Here is a 13,099-nt window from a genome sequence, read left to right on the forward strand (position 1 = left end):
ATTGTTGGTCCTGCTTCACCTTGCACTTGAGACCTAGGTGGGGTCTGGGCCATTTATACATTATGGTTAGGTTTTGTCAGTTTCAGTGATGGCAGCCAGTGCAGAAGCCTTCTGGGGTGGTGGCCCTCTGCCCCGTGGCCATGCTCATGTCTCGGGAGATCTCTTGGCGTCTGTGGTGGATAGGCCATCTAGGGAGGGGCCGTCCTGGGGTTGGGCCAGGGACTGTGACCGTCACGACTGAGTTGTTGCTCCATGTTTTCCTTGTGTTTGGTGATGTAACATGTGGTGTTGGCATAGAGGTGGGAATGGTTCCTGAGCTTTGACTTCCTTTGGCCTCAGGTTCTGCAGTCATGTGTCACTTAACGACAGGCATATATTCTGAGAAACATGTCAGGTGATTTGTTGTTGTGCAAACATCATAGCATGTACTACACAAACCTAGATGGTATAGCCTACTGCACACCTAAGCTATATGGGGTAGCGTATTGCTCCTAGGCAGCAGCCCTGTATAGCATATTACTGTATGAATACTGTAGGCAGTTGTAACCCAATGGTAAGTATTTGTGTATCAAACATATCTAAACATAGAAAGGGTACAGTAAAAATATGGTATAAAACATAACAAATGGTGTACCTGTATAAGGCACTGACCATGGATGGAGCTTGTAGGACTGGGAGTTGCTCTGGGTGGTCAGTGAGTGATGGAGAGTGAATGAAGCCCAGGACACTACTGCACACACTGAAGGCTTTAGGCACTCTACTATTAGGCTATACTAATTTATAAAAGATATTTTTCTTCCTTTAATAATAAATTAAACTTGGCTTATTGTACCTTTTTTAATTAGTGAACTTTTTAATTTTTTTTTGACTTTTTGACTCTTGTAGCAACAGCTTAAAACACAGATACACGGTACAACTGTGCAAAAAACTTTATATCCTTATTCTGGAAGCTTTTTCTGTTTTTAAAATAGCAGTGCAGCAGACTTGTTTACACAAGCATTACGGGTGAGCAGTGCCTTGCGCTAGGACGTCACTAGGCGGTAGGATTTTTCCGACTCCTTTCTAATCCTAAGCGACCACCACTGTGTATGAGGTCCCTCATTGACCCAAGCATCATTACACAGCGCTTGAGTGAATTATCTTCCCCAGGAAGGGACTGTGGCAGCTGGATTTGCATGACCTCTGAAGGTGCCTGAAAGAGTACCTGATAAAGGTGGTGGGAAATGTGGCTTTTCTATTTAATCGTTGATTCAGCTTTAAGCTGTCCACAGGTTCTGGCTATTGCATTCTAACATTTTAGAAATTTGCCTTTTCTTCAATTCCATTTTATTCACCTATTTCTCAGTTCATCTTTATAAAGTCCCCTCTTACTCTGTTTGTGGAAATGCAGTAGTCTCTGATATCGGTACAACGTGGAGTTTAAATTTTTATTTTTTATTTTTTTTTAGTTAAAGGTATTCTGTCTCCTTTTGAGAAGGCCCAGACTTCACTCCAGAGCTGTCTGGCCAAACAGGCTGAATACCCTTGTCATGAAAGTTGGGATTTGTTGAGTGTCTAAATAGTCACTGTTATGACTCTAAATATTTAGTGTGAGAAAGATAAACAGAAGGAAAACTTTATATTAGCTCAGGAAGTTTTAGAAGATATCAAAGATACTAAACAGGAATCAAGAGGCCGTTTGTTTCTGAAATATTTTGGAAGTAAGTTAAGAAATTATTTATTTTCACCCAGGTTAGTATATTCTTTAAGAACTTGAGTGTATGTCGTGTCTGACTGCAAAATGCCTGAGCAGCACTCTCCTGACTGTGAGTGGGTTCCACTGGGACTCTGATGGTGCCCGTCCGGCGATCAGGTCAGCACGGGAAGCATGCTGCTCTACACCTGGGGGCAGCAGGGTGCTTGATGTAGGTGCTAGATGGGGTTATTGTGAACAGCGCCGAGTGGTGTGCTGTTGTTTGGTACTGAGGTTATTGCACAGTTATTGTGTCTTAGTAACTCTTTTCAGTTGATCAGGTTCAAAAGTTGTGTAGTCTTTGTTTTGTCCATTGTAAAGTTCAATATCAACATTTTTTAAAACAGACAAAAATGGTTCCAGTGGTAATCAGTTTGACAGGACAACTATATTTCATTTGACCTTAATTACAGATTAATTTATTGTGCCCATTACAAAAACAAACCTCACAAGCATGTGTTTTGAATTTGAAGGCACATGCCTGAAAATGGCGCTGGGAACTGGTCTGGGCCATTGGAATTAGAATCCAGGAAAAGTCTAGGTTCTCTGAAGATGGGAAACAGCTCAGGATGTGAGGATCAGAAGTGATCTGTAAGCCGGTGTCAAGGTGACCTTCAGTCCATTTCCCAGTGTTCAGGCCCATTGCCCTTTCAAAGACCCTTGTAATTGTTTGACCATGCACCTAGTTTTTTAAACTTGTGTTCCACATAGCTTCTAGAATTTAGAAATATTCCAGTCTACATAATCATCATGATACTTTTCAAACTTTCAAGCTCTTTGAGAGGGTTAAAGTAGGTGCCCTTAATAAAATGCCTTTGCATAGACAGGTGATGTTCAGCTTTGAACAGTCAAATGGTCATGTATTATGTATCTCCCCCTTTGGTCAAAAAGATCAACATTCCCTCTAAATATCAGCAAGCTTTACAGCTTGCAGGTGACTAGTGTGTTTTACATTTGACAATAGGGGAACTGTTTGTCATGGCATAGATAATGATAATTAGTATTTGTTTAACATTTACTATATGTTGGATCCTGTCTTTTTATATGTATCAGCTCACTTAATCCTCATAAAAGCTTTGAGAGAAGATACCCTCTTCTTCACCTCAGGTTTTCAGTACATGGGACATGAATAAGTGAATCGAAGTAGGTCACAAAGCCAGGACTGGAACGCCAGGCATGCACCCCTCCCTTAGAACACACGTGCACCACGCCCTGCGTGTCGTTCTCTGCCCAGCGGGGTCTCCGCAGTAGTGATGCTGGGCATTGTCGTGGCTCCTGGTCTGAGACAGAGGCGGGTTTCTGCGGGGTGGGTCGAGGGTTGTACCCTGGGAGGACCCTGAGAAGTACACATGTGCTTTGATCTGGGCTCCAAACATGAATTCTAGGTAAACTTTACCTTGCAGGAGGGCAGGGGTCTGTGTACTCCTTACCCTGCCTGCCTTGGGGGCCACTTGGTTAGGGACAGGGGAGACATGTAGTGAGCTGGGAGCCTGGGTGTCTACCCTGCCATCCTCTGGTATCTTTAGGCATTTGTCCCAGCCATTAGTAAACATGGCAACTAGAAACCTGCTTCTTGTAGACTTACCTTCTTGGCTTTTTTTCTTGGGAAGGTCTTATAGATCTCCTTGAAAAATAAATTTTTATGTCTATTTAAAAAATCTTAGTTGTGGGCACTGAGCATGCATTCAAGTTTGTACAGGTTCAATGTGAGTTCAGTGATGGCCTCTTTGACTTTCCAGCTTTGGAGCTGACCACAATGCTGAGCAGGAAGAGGCAGCTACAGGGAGTGGCGGCCCAGTGACCAGTGGCCCAGTCCTCACCTGGGTCCTCTCGCTGACACTAGTGCGGTTGCTTTGTCATTCGGAGCCACTGAGCCAGCTTCTGACAGGTGAGTCGTGTGTGTGTTTTCACCAATAGATAGTGCCTTTCTTTGCAGGAGAGTTGTCTGCTAAGTACTGAGTAAGGTGAGTTTCATACATGCTTGTCACTGACCAGAAGCATACCTCTCCATCCTTTGTTACAGTGTGCCCAAAGGGAGTTTCTCTCTCTGTCCTCTTCTCCTCCTAGGATCTGCTCTACCCAAGAACACTGAGCTGTGACAGGCGGGGACAGGAGAGCCTGGTCCCAGCTTGAGCCAGGCTCTACAGACCCCGCCCCATGTCGGCAGGCTCCTGGCCCTCGTAGGTGTCCTCAAGCCCTTCCATAAGGTGGGGGTGACGGTGCCTCCTGGGCTGCTCTGGGCCCCTTCACACTGTGAACCTCAAGAGTTGCTAGCTGCTGTTTGTGAAGGTGGGCCAGGATGGAACGGGAGAGGGTCTTGACCTCTGCCTCCTTTTCTAACATGGGGTGTATCTCTCTGCCCCTACCTTTAGTGCTGAGATTGGGATCTGCGTAAATAATGAAGGTCTGGGGCAGGTGTTGGCACCCTGCCCCTCAGCGCATCAGCCTGGAAGGCCCTTTCTGGGAATGGACCTTCTCTTTGGTCCTGGGTGGCCCTGGGCGTGGGGTTCTTACAGCACTGGAGGCGGGTCCGAGATATGAATTGGAGGTGCAGCCAGGACTGCAAGCAGAGGGCTGAGGCCAGACAGCCTTCCAGCAGCTGGGCCAGCTCTGGCCTTTGCCCTAGGGTGGGGAGGATGGCTGTTGCAATGGGTATTAGTCAGCTCAGGCTGCCGTGACAAAGTTCCACAGACTGGTGGCTAAACATGACATTTATTTCTCAGTGTTCTAGAGGCTGGAAGTCTGAGACCGAGGTGCAGGCGGGGTTGGTGCCTCCTGAGGCTTTGCTCTTTGGTTTGTAGATGGCCACCTTCTCGCTGTGTCCTCACACGGTCATCCCTCTGTGTGTGTGTGTGTCCTAATTTCTTCTTCTTATAAGGATGCCAGTCATTTTGAATTAAGGCCTACCCAAAAGCCTCCTGAGGCTTTGCTCTTTGGTTTGTAGATGGCCACCTTCTCGCTGTGTCCTCACACGGTCATCCCTCTGTGTGTGTCTGTGTCCTAATTTCTTCTTCTTATAAGGATGCCAGTCATTTTGAATTAAGGCCTACCCAAAAGACCTCATTTTAACTTAATTACCTTTGTGCAGACCCTAACTCTAAATACAGTCACACTGAGGTTAAGGCTTCAACATATGAATGTTTTATGAACATCAGAGGAAGGATGGGCTGTTAGATGCTGAATAACATTATAAATATCCTACTCTAAATTCAGAAAGAGCCCCTGGAGATGTTTTTCTGCTTCGCTGTAGGGATCCAGCATTCAGGTGAGTTTTTCCCTGTGCAACAGAGTACCTTCACAGATCGAGCTCCTGCAGCAGCGAGGAGGAGGAGTTGGTGCTGCCCACCCCGCCCTGGTCTCACCCGGGAGGAGGAGGAGGAGCTGGTGCTGGCCACCCCGCCCTGAAGCCGCTTCCCGTGGACTGTGACCTGTCCACGCTGCCACCGCCCTCTTGGGGGAACATATGGGGCTGTTGGGATGGATCGTTTTTTGTAAAACAGAGGCCCTTTACTCTCTTTCTCACAGCCTAGGGGAGGGAAGGTAACAAGGCGGCTCTATATCCGAATGAATTTTAAAGAAAATAGTCATTTTCTGGCTTCTTGTAGCTTCTACCTTTTCAGTGTTGGAGACCTGGGGCTACAGTACAAGGCATCTCATTGTGGACAGTGTAGTCTGTGAAATGTCACACAGGTGTTTGTGCTGAAGGAAGGCAACTCTGCAATATTGAGTTGGAAGGCTTTGAGGGGACCCATCTGCTCCTTTGTGCAGTCACGAATTCTTTATCCCTGACACAGGTTTATTGTGAGTGATGCTGAGATTCCTGGAGGTTTGGGAGCATTTCTGTTTCTGGCCAGCCTCTACAGTACAGAAGAGACACATCTGAAAATGGCAAAAAATAAAAAAAAAAAACCCATCCCTGCCCATCCCGCTCCCTCTTCCGGGGTCCTCAGACCAGCCTTTACCTCTCATCCTTTCTCTCCCGCCATGTCATTCCAAGGGAGCTCTGTGAACTCCAATAGCCTGATCAGGGACCACTTGACATGTTCACAGCACTGAATTGAAGCCTTGTTTTATAGCTAATCTTCCTGTTTGGGGATTAAAATCTGTTAATCAATGGCAGCTTAAGAAGTGGGGTCCTCTAGTGTAGAACGCATGGTGGGGTGGTGGGTGTCAGCTGTCTTCTGCGAGTGGGGAGCTGGGTTTGTGGCTGTATGTCACCTCATTTGATGAGTTTAAGTTCCTAGATGGGTATTGAACAAGGGGTGACCTGCTGAAGACTTTTTTGGTTGCATCTTGACATGGGACTTTCATGTGGACACCCTCACATCCATCAGGTGAACTTGCAGGGCCTGGAGCTCCCTGGCTCTGGGAGATGGTTGGTAAGTGAACATGAGTGCTCTTGTCTCTTCTTGTGGCCACTGAGAGATCTGTCATACTGCAATGAGTTCAAGGTCAAAAGTATTGGACATTTAAGAAGCCACTTTGTGTTGATTTATCCCACAGCTACACACTGTACCCTTAATTGGCCAGACAGTTACTAAAACATGGTCTGATGGGGACATGGAGGTAGCAGGGGGTGGACTGTGGGCTCCACACACTGGAAGGTGCATCCTCTCCAAGGCTGTGCCAACCTTGTTGGGGTACTGGGTGGGACTCCCCAAGCATCTGTGATGAACACCAGTGTTAAAGAGAATAAATCTGGCCTGAAGCTGGACTCAGCTAACTTGAGTATGTTGTAGAATGTGTTTGATTGAAACCACTAGTGGATTAGTTCTTGCTTTCCTAACTTTTTTCTTATTCATTCTGTAAATTCTTAGTGAGCACCCATTTAGTACCAGGCACCATCTTAGACTCTGGGGGTACTGTTGTCTACAAGATGGCTCAGCCTCTGCAAGTGCAGAGTGTGTTTTTAGCAGAAAGATAAGAACTCATTTTCTGTTTGACCTAACAGTTGAAGCCCAGTCCCCTGGGTTTTAGAAAGATGCTATAAAACAAATGAAAGGGCCTGAGAGGAACCATGTACTGTCAGAACCAGCTTTGGTTTGCACAGTATCTCAGACCAGGGCACCCAGGCCTGGATGTGGGCAAATCCATGGTGGGAATTGTAGACCCTTAGGAACAGAGCCACAGGGGACACACAGTGGAGGGTCCACTGGGCATTAGAGCAACTCTCCCGCTGTTAGCTCTGTTTGTTTGGGGTCATGGTGAGGAGAGAGAGGCACAAATGTTCTTAATCATTCCATTGCCTCTTCTCCCACTCATGGACCCAAAGAGGCCCCTGAGAGTTTCCATCAGGTCTGTGACTCCTTGGGGACCACAGCTTAGCTATCCTCTATGCCCAGTTTTGGTTGCTTATTTTGTTTTCATAGGAGAGTTTTTAGAAGTTGATGGGTTCAGAGCGTCCCATCCCTGAGCACAGTATCCACAGCAGCAGCTCCAACATGCAGGGCTCAGCTTCGGGTAAATGTTCCCAGCTCGGGGATGGTGTGGCTCCCACTGGCCCTTACTTATGATGGGAGAGTGACCCTTGAGATGTAGGCAGAGGTGCCCATCTGACTTAGCAAGACAGAGCTTTGCCAAGGGTAGAAATCAGCTCTCTATCCAGTTGCACTGATGATCATTTTTGCTCAGAACATGCTCAGAATCTATCTAAAGATGTTGCAACTTCTGCCTTTCTCTTTCCAAGGGCAGAATATCACAACAGTTATACCATACGACTGCTCTGATCTTCACAAAACCCTTACATATTTTAATGATGCATCTCTCCTCCTTTCTTGACATCCTCTTGTCTCTGGCTTCTCAAACAATAAACCCCCTAATTCTCCTGTTCATTCTTCTCTGCTCTTATGTCCCTCATTTCCCACATTAACTGTTTCTCTTGTCCACTCCCTAGGTAAGCATTCTCACGTTCCCTTGGTGGAGTCTGTGTTCTCCTATGGAGAATACAAAATTTGAGTTAAATCTATTTGGGGACCTTTGAGCTTCCTGTGTCTGGATATACATCTCTCTCCCAGGACCTGGTGGTTTTGTGCAAGCCTCTCTCCCTTGCTGGATTGCCCTGGAGAGCAAGGATCATGGGTCATTCATCTCGGTGTTCCTGATCAGCTGGCATGATACCTCGCATGTAGCAGGAGCTCAATAAGTATCTGGTTGCATTGTTAGCTGTGTTGGTTCCAGATGTGCTGAGGTCTTAGCACACTATCCACTGATCCAAGTTATCTGAAAGTTACTAAGATTGAAGGAAGAAAAATAATCTCTCATTCTGCTTGTGAGTAACTTGAGAGATGTAGCCCTTCATCCCTTCTCTGTTTCAAGGGTGTTCACATTTCTGCAGGAGCACATGTTCCACAGCTTCTGGGCAGTCCTTGTCAGATAATTCCAACCTCTGTGTCATCTCAGGGTTGGCATCTTTTGATGGTATTTTCTCTTTCAAGTTGCTATTATCCTTGTTCTTGATGTGAAAGGTGATGTCCTGTGGTATCCTAGACATTTGGGGACATTAAAATGTGAGTGTCTGGATTTTATTTAATCTTCTTAGCAGGCAGTTTCTCTGTTGACCTGGAGCATGTAGGTCTGAGTGGGGGTGGGTCTTCAGCTCCCTGGTGGGCCCGACTGACACCAGTGATGGTGGGGACAGTGGAGGTGGAGGGTCCTTGTGTGCTGTGGGATGGTGGTGGAGACTCAGCTCCACATGGACCCTGCTGACACTGGGTAGAGGTGGGGGCAGTGGAGGTGGAGGGTTCTCATGTGTTGTGGGATGATGGTGGCATATGCCAGCCAGCCCTGCCTGTCCATACCTTGTTCCCCTCATTGATGCTGGGGGCAGGGGGGTAGACTTAGCTCCCTGCTGGCTCCCACTGGCTTTTCCCTGCAGGGGAATTGGGTCACTGGGGACAGAAGATCAGCTCCCACTCAGCCTGCAGACACCATGCCAGGGATTGGAATGTTACCGCCTGCATGTGTGCATCAGGGACCAGGAGAGGGGTGGAAAATTAGCTCCCCACCCAGCTCCCTGAAACAATGGTGGGTGAAGTGTTTTTGTTGGTGTTTGGCTGGAGTAGGTCTGATAGGCTGCCCTTTCCCTGGCCCTTTGGCCGGGGGGACAAGCTTTCTTGGAGCTCCTCTGTCTGAGCTTGCCAGTGGCTCCTGGTGGGCGACTTCCAGTGCCCTGCCTGGGGTACACGGGAGGCAATAAGGAAACGCAGTGACTCACTGCATGTACCTCCTTGAGTCCCGAGGCCCTGCAGTCTGCCTTCTTCTTTCCAATTTTTAGGGGTTTTGCTGGTTGTTGTGCCATGTCCAGGGTTTTTAGCAGGACCTGGGAGGAATGAGGCTACTCCTTCTTGGCTAGAACTAAAAATCTCCACTTTGGCTTTTGAAGTTTCCTATTTGAAAGCTTTTATTCCCCTGTAGTTATTGAGTTTTAGGAGGAGGGTTGGAGATTTGTCGTTTGGCTCCTTAACAAGTTTCAGCCACAAGATGGAAATAATTATCAGAATTCCATCAATACAGTTAGAAGCCAAATACTTGTAAAGTGAAGTGGAGAACTTTTAAAAGTCCAGCACTTACTTAAATTAAAAGAATTATGGCTCAGTAGTCTTTCAATGGCTAATAACTTGTGAGTCTCCTGTTGTTTTTCAAGTTGCTAGCCTATCACTTTGCCATTGTTCTGCAGATTTCAAACCTAAAGCAGCAATTTCTTGCCATTATTTCTGTTAGAATTTGGGAAAGATCTAATTGCTACTCAGGAAATCTTGGTACCTTAATTTTGGTGATTCCCAGTATATCTACAAAGCAAGAGTTTCTCATGTGACCTGAAATCATATTGGAATATTAGTTAAGTATTGATAAATTTCTGGCAATTTTAGGTATTTGAGTATTTAGGGATAAGGTAATGGGCATTATTATTATCTTGAAGCTCAATGTTTTTTTGGCAGTGAAAGTGCCAAAGTTACATTTGGACAGTGTACTGCAAACCAAAGGCGGTTAGTATGGTGTTTATAATAAGCTAGAGCAATCAAAACCCAGCAGCCTCAGCTCAGGCACAACCTCTGTGTGAGGCTCCTGATGTCACAGAATATGTTTTTCATCCTCGGCATGTTCACAGATGTTGGGAGTGGTCTACAGGACAGTAGCTAATGATGCAGATAGTGTGTGCTCTGTGAAAAGAGGAGGTGCAGACTGCTGTGGGTGTAGAGACCAGATAATCATAATACGAATGACCTCAGTAAAACGCCAGCTAAAATGTATTTCATACATGCTAGGTTCTGTTCTGGGTGATTCTGTGGGGTAACTTACTTGATCTTAACAACAGTCCCAAGATGTAGCAATCCCCTCCTCTCCATTTTAGAGTTGAGGACACCAAGTCAAAAAGAAGTTAAATATAACTGGTCCTCACTGTTTAAGGATCCCATACTGTGAATTTGCCTACTTGCTAACATGTATTTGTAACCCCACATCCAGACCTGCTGCATTTTTGTGACCGTTCCTGGGCATGCATTGAGCAGCAAGAAACACACAGTTTCCTGGCAGAGGTTGGACATGGCTCTCGGACTGTAAACACATGTCCCTTTTGTGGTCTATTTGGTGCCACGTTTTTCACCTTTTTGTGCTTTTGCTGTTTAAAATGGCTCCCAAATGCACTGCTCAAGTGTTCCTAAGCTCAGGAAGACTGTAATATGCCTCATGGAGAAAATATGTGTTGAGCTTTGTTTAGGCTTGAGTTACAGTGCTCTTGGCCATGGGTTCAATGTTAACCCAATGTTATATTTTAAGCAAGGTGTCTTTAAACGGAAGCACACATTAAAACCAAGATGTGCAGTTTGATGTGTTTGACATACGTGAAGATATCACCAAGCAGTCAAGGTAACAAAAATATTCATCACCCTCCAAAATTTCCTTGTGCCCTTTTGTAGCTCTCCCTCCCACCTTTCCCTGATCTGTTTTCTCTCACTATGGATTTGTTTCCATTTTCTAGAGTGTTGCATACAGGGAATCAATGTGTGTTGCCTGGCCTCTCTCAGTGTGTGTTGAAACACCTATCAACAGTCAGCTCCTTTTTACTGCTGACTAGTATTCCATTGTACAGCTGCACACCACTGGCTCATCCATCCCCCTGCTGATCAACATGTGGGTTGTTTCCAGGTTTTCACTGTTTCACGTACAGCTTCTGTATTTCTTTCTTAATCTGTATTTTTGCTTCCTTCCAGGCTTATAGGAATGTGGTGTCCTTCCTCCTGTCCTTCTTTCTAGATTCAATCTCCTCCTACTGAGGTCCTGGGCGTCTGCTGTGGGGCATGGCTGTGGGACTACCAGTAATCTGGGATAGAGCAGGGCAGGGGTGGTGAGGCAGACAGTGTCCAAGGCAAGCCGAGGCACCAAGACAGAGAGGGAGGTCAGCGGGCTCTACACCTATGTGCATCCGCCCCTGCATTCATTCCTGCCGAGACTCCTCTGCAGTGTTGGGGGCCAAATCCCCGTGGATCATCAGAGTCCACCTTTATTTTATTGATTCCATTCATGTTGTAGGTGGATGATGATGATTCTGGGGAGAGCTGCCTTCAGACAACCCAGACTGTAGTCCAGGAGGGCCCATCCTTCAGTTAACCAGCGAGTTATTCTGGGACCGTGGAGATCACTGCATACTTAATTCTGGAGCCTGGGGGAATTCATTCTCCAAGCTGTCTGCTGTCTTTGCCCTCCCGTTAAAGTGGCCAGCGTAGACCGGGAACTCTTCTGTGATGTAAAAACTAGCTGTTCTAGCATCGCCCACGGGCTTGTTTGACTTCCAAGATGTTGGAGCGTGGGAAGCCTAAACATGATACTTATATATTTGACTGCTGTTAGTTATTTAGAGTTGTGGGACAGCATATTCTAGCATTTCTAGATGTCTCATCCCAAGAGCTCGGGCTCCACATGTGTTGTCATCATTGAGGCTTCTGTTGAACAGGATTGCCCTGAAATGGACACATGGGAGGAGAGTGGCTACCCACAGAAACCTGCTCCCTGTGCGCACCTGCTTAGGTGGCAAACAAGAAAGGGTGCAGCAGGCAACTTCTTTTTGTTTGTTTTTTTGTCTTTGGTCTTTATCCGGTGTTGGCAACTAATTCACCTCTTCAGAAAGAGCTTATGTGACACTTATGGTAAAAAAAAGAAGATAAATTTTGCAAAGAACTTTCTGTGTTGGCAGCTCCCAAGGGAATTTGGTTGCTAAGGTAGCAAAGGGAGCTCATTTTAGGGTGCTTCCCCACGGAGAGCTGCCAGAGGGCTCGTGTGTGTTTCTGTATATGATCTGAAGGCCAGACATTCCAACTGTCTTCAAGAAATAGGCTTTCCTTTTTTCTTCCCAAGAGTGGGAGCAGCCTGGCGACAGAGTTATCGAGGGAGTAGCAGGATCCACAGGCTGTTACAGTCCATTCTAGGTTGAAAGGATTAATTTTTTTTAAGTTACAGTCTCAATTAAGGGAAGATGGAGGAATGTAATAACATGCGATGAGATTTATGATAAGAAGTACAAACTCTGATTGAATAGCTACATTTAAAGCATTTCATGCTTTCAGAAATAACAGAGCTCTAGGCCTAAGATGGGATGGAGGGGAGGCGAGGGTAACATTTCAAAGGTGCCCTTTTCTTTGTACTGTCAAGGATTATTTTGACGGATTACTTCATAGACAAATGAGTTGATGACTGAGGGTCCCGAGTGTGCATGACTGATGTGGGTGATTTCATCAGAAGATGATTACTTTTTTAGTTATTGCAGTTTTTAAAACCAATAAAGGAAAAAAATGTTGCTTTGTGAGTGACAGATCCTGAAGATTTTGCAAACTTTACAAGAAAAACCGCTGGTGGTTATTTATAGTGACTCTGGTAAATTTAGGGTTAGTGTGGACAGAGTAGATGAAAATCTATTTTTTGGAAACAAAACCTTAAAATTTTGTTTCATAATCACTTAAGAATTTTGTAATCAAAATTTTATATAAAATAGATTCACATACTTGTAAATATCTGGAACTTTGCAGTTTGAAGAATTTTAGCATCATCTAGATTATAGAGTCTAGACCCATTCCAACTTTTTAGAAAGAATGAGTTTTTATTTAATGTGTGTTTTAACTGAGCATCTCTTTATAAAGGAAGGGTTCTTAAAGAAATGCCCTTGTAGCTTTTTCCCATTTTGGTGGTGAAGGGGGAGATATTTTATACATGAGTCTCATGCGGTCTAAACAGGTTGTTTGTCCTTAATCTGTGTGGTTAAAGTGGCTATCACTGTGCCCCAGCCATTCTCCATTTCCCGGAGCACTCTGGGGTCCAACAGCCTCTGTCCTAGCCACAACAGTGAAATGCTGGTGTTGCTTGAATTCCTTCATTGTT

The 13,099-nt window shown here is 45.6% G+C and overlaps 1 protein-coding gene across 1 annotated transcript in view; it reads left to right on the forward strand.

Annotated features, from left to right (window-relative positions):
* GRB10 (growth factor receptor-bound protein 10) overlaps positions 1-13,099 on the forward strand; it is a 161,413-nt gene that overhangs the window by 21,952 nt on the left and 126,362 nt on the right. The window contains exon 2 of the mRNA XM_008569871.1: positions 3,472-3,620. The gene's annotated coding sequence lies outside the window, so the exon portion shown is untranslated. The remainder of the gene's footprint in view (positions 1-3,471; positions 3,621-13,099) is intronic.

The sequence above is a fragment of the Galeopterus variegatus genome, unplaced genomic scaffold (assembly GCF_000696425.1).
Source record: "Galeopterus variegatus unplaced genomic scaffold, G_variegatus-3.0.2 Scaffold540, whole genome shotgun sequence".
NCBI classification, from domain to species: Eukaryota; Metazoa; Chordata; class Mammalia; order Dermoptera; family Cynocephalidae; genus Galeopterus; species Galeopterus variegatus.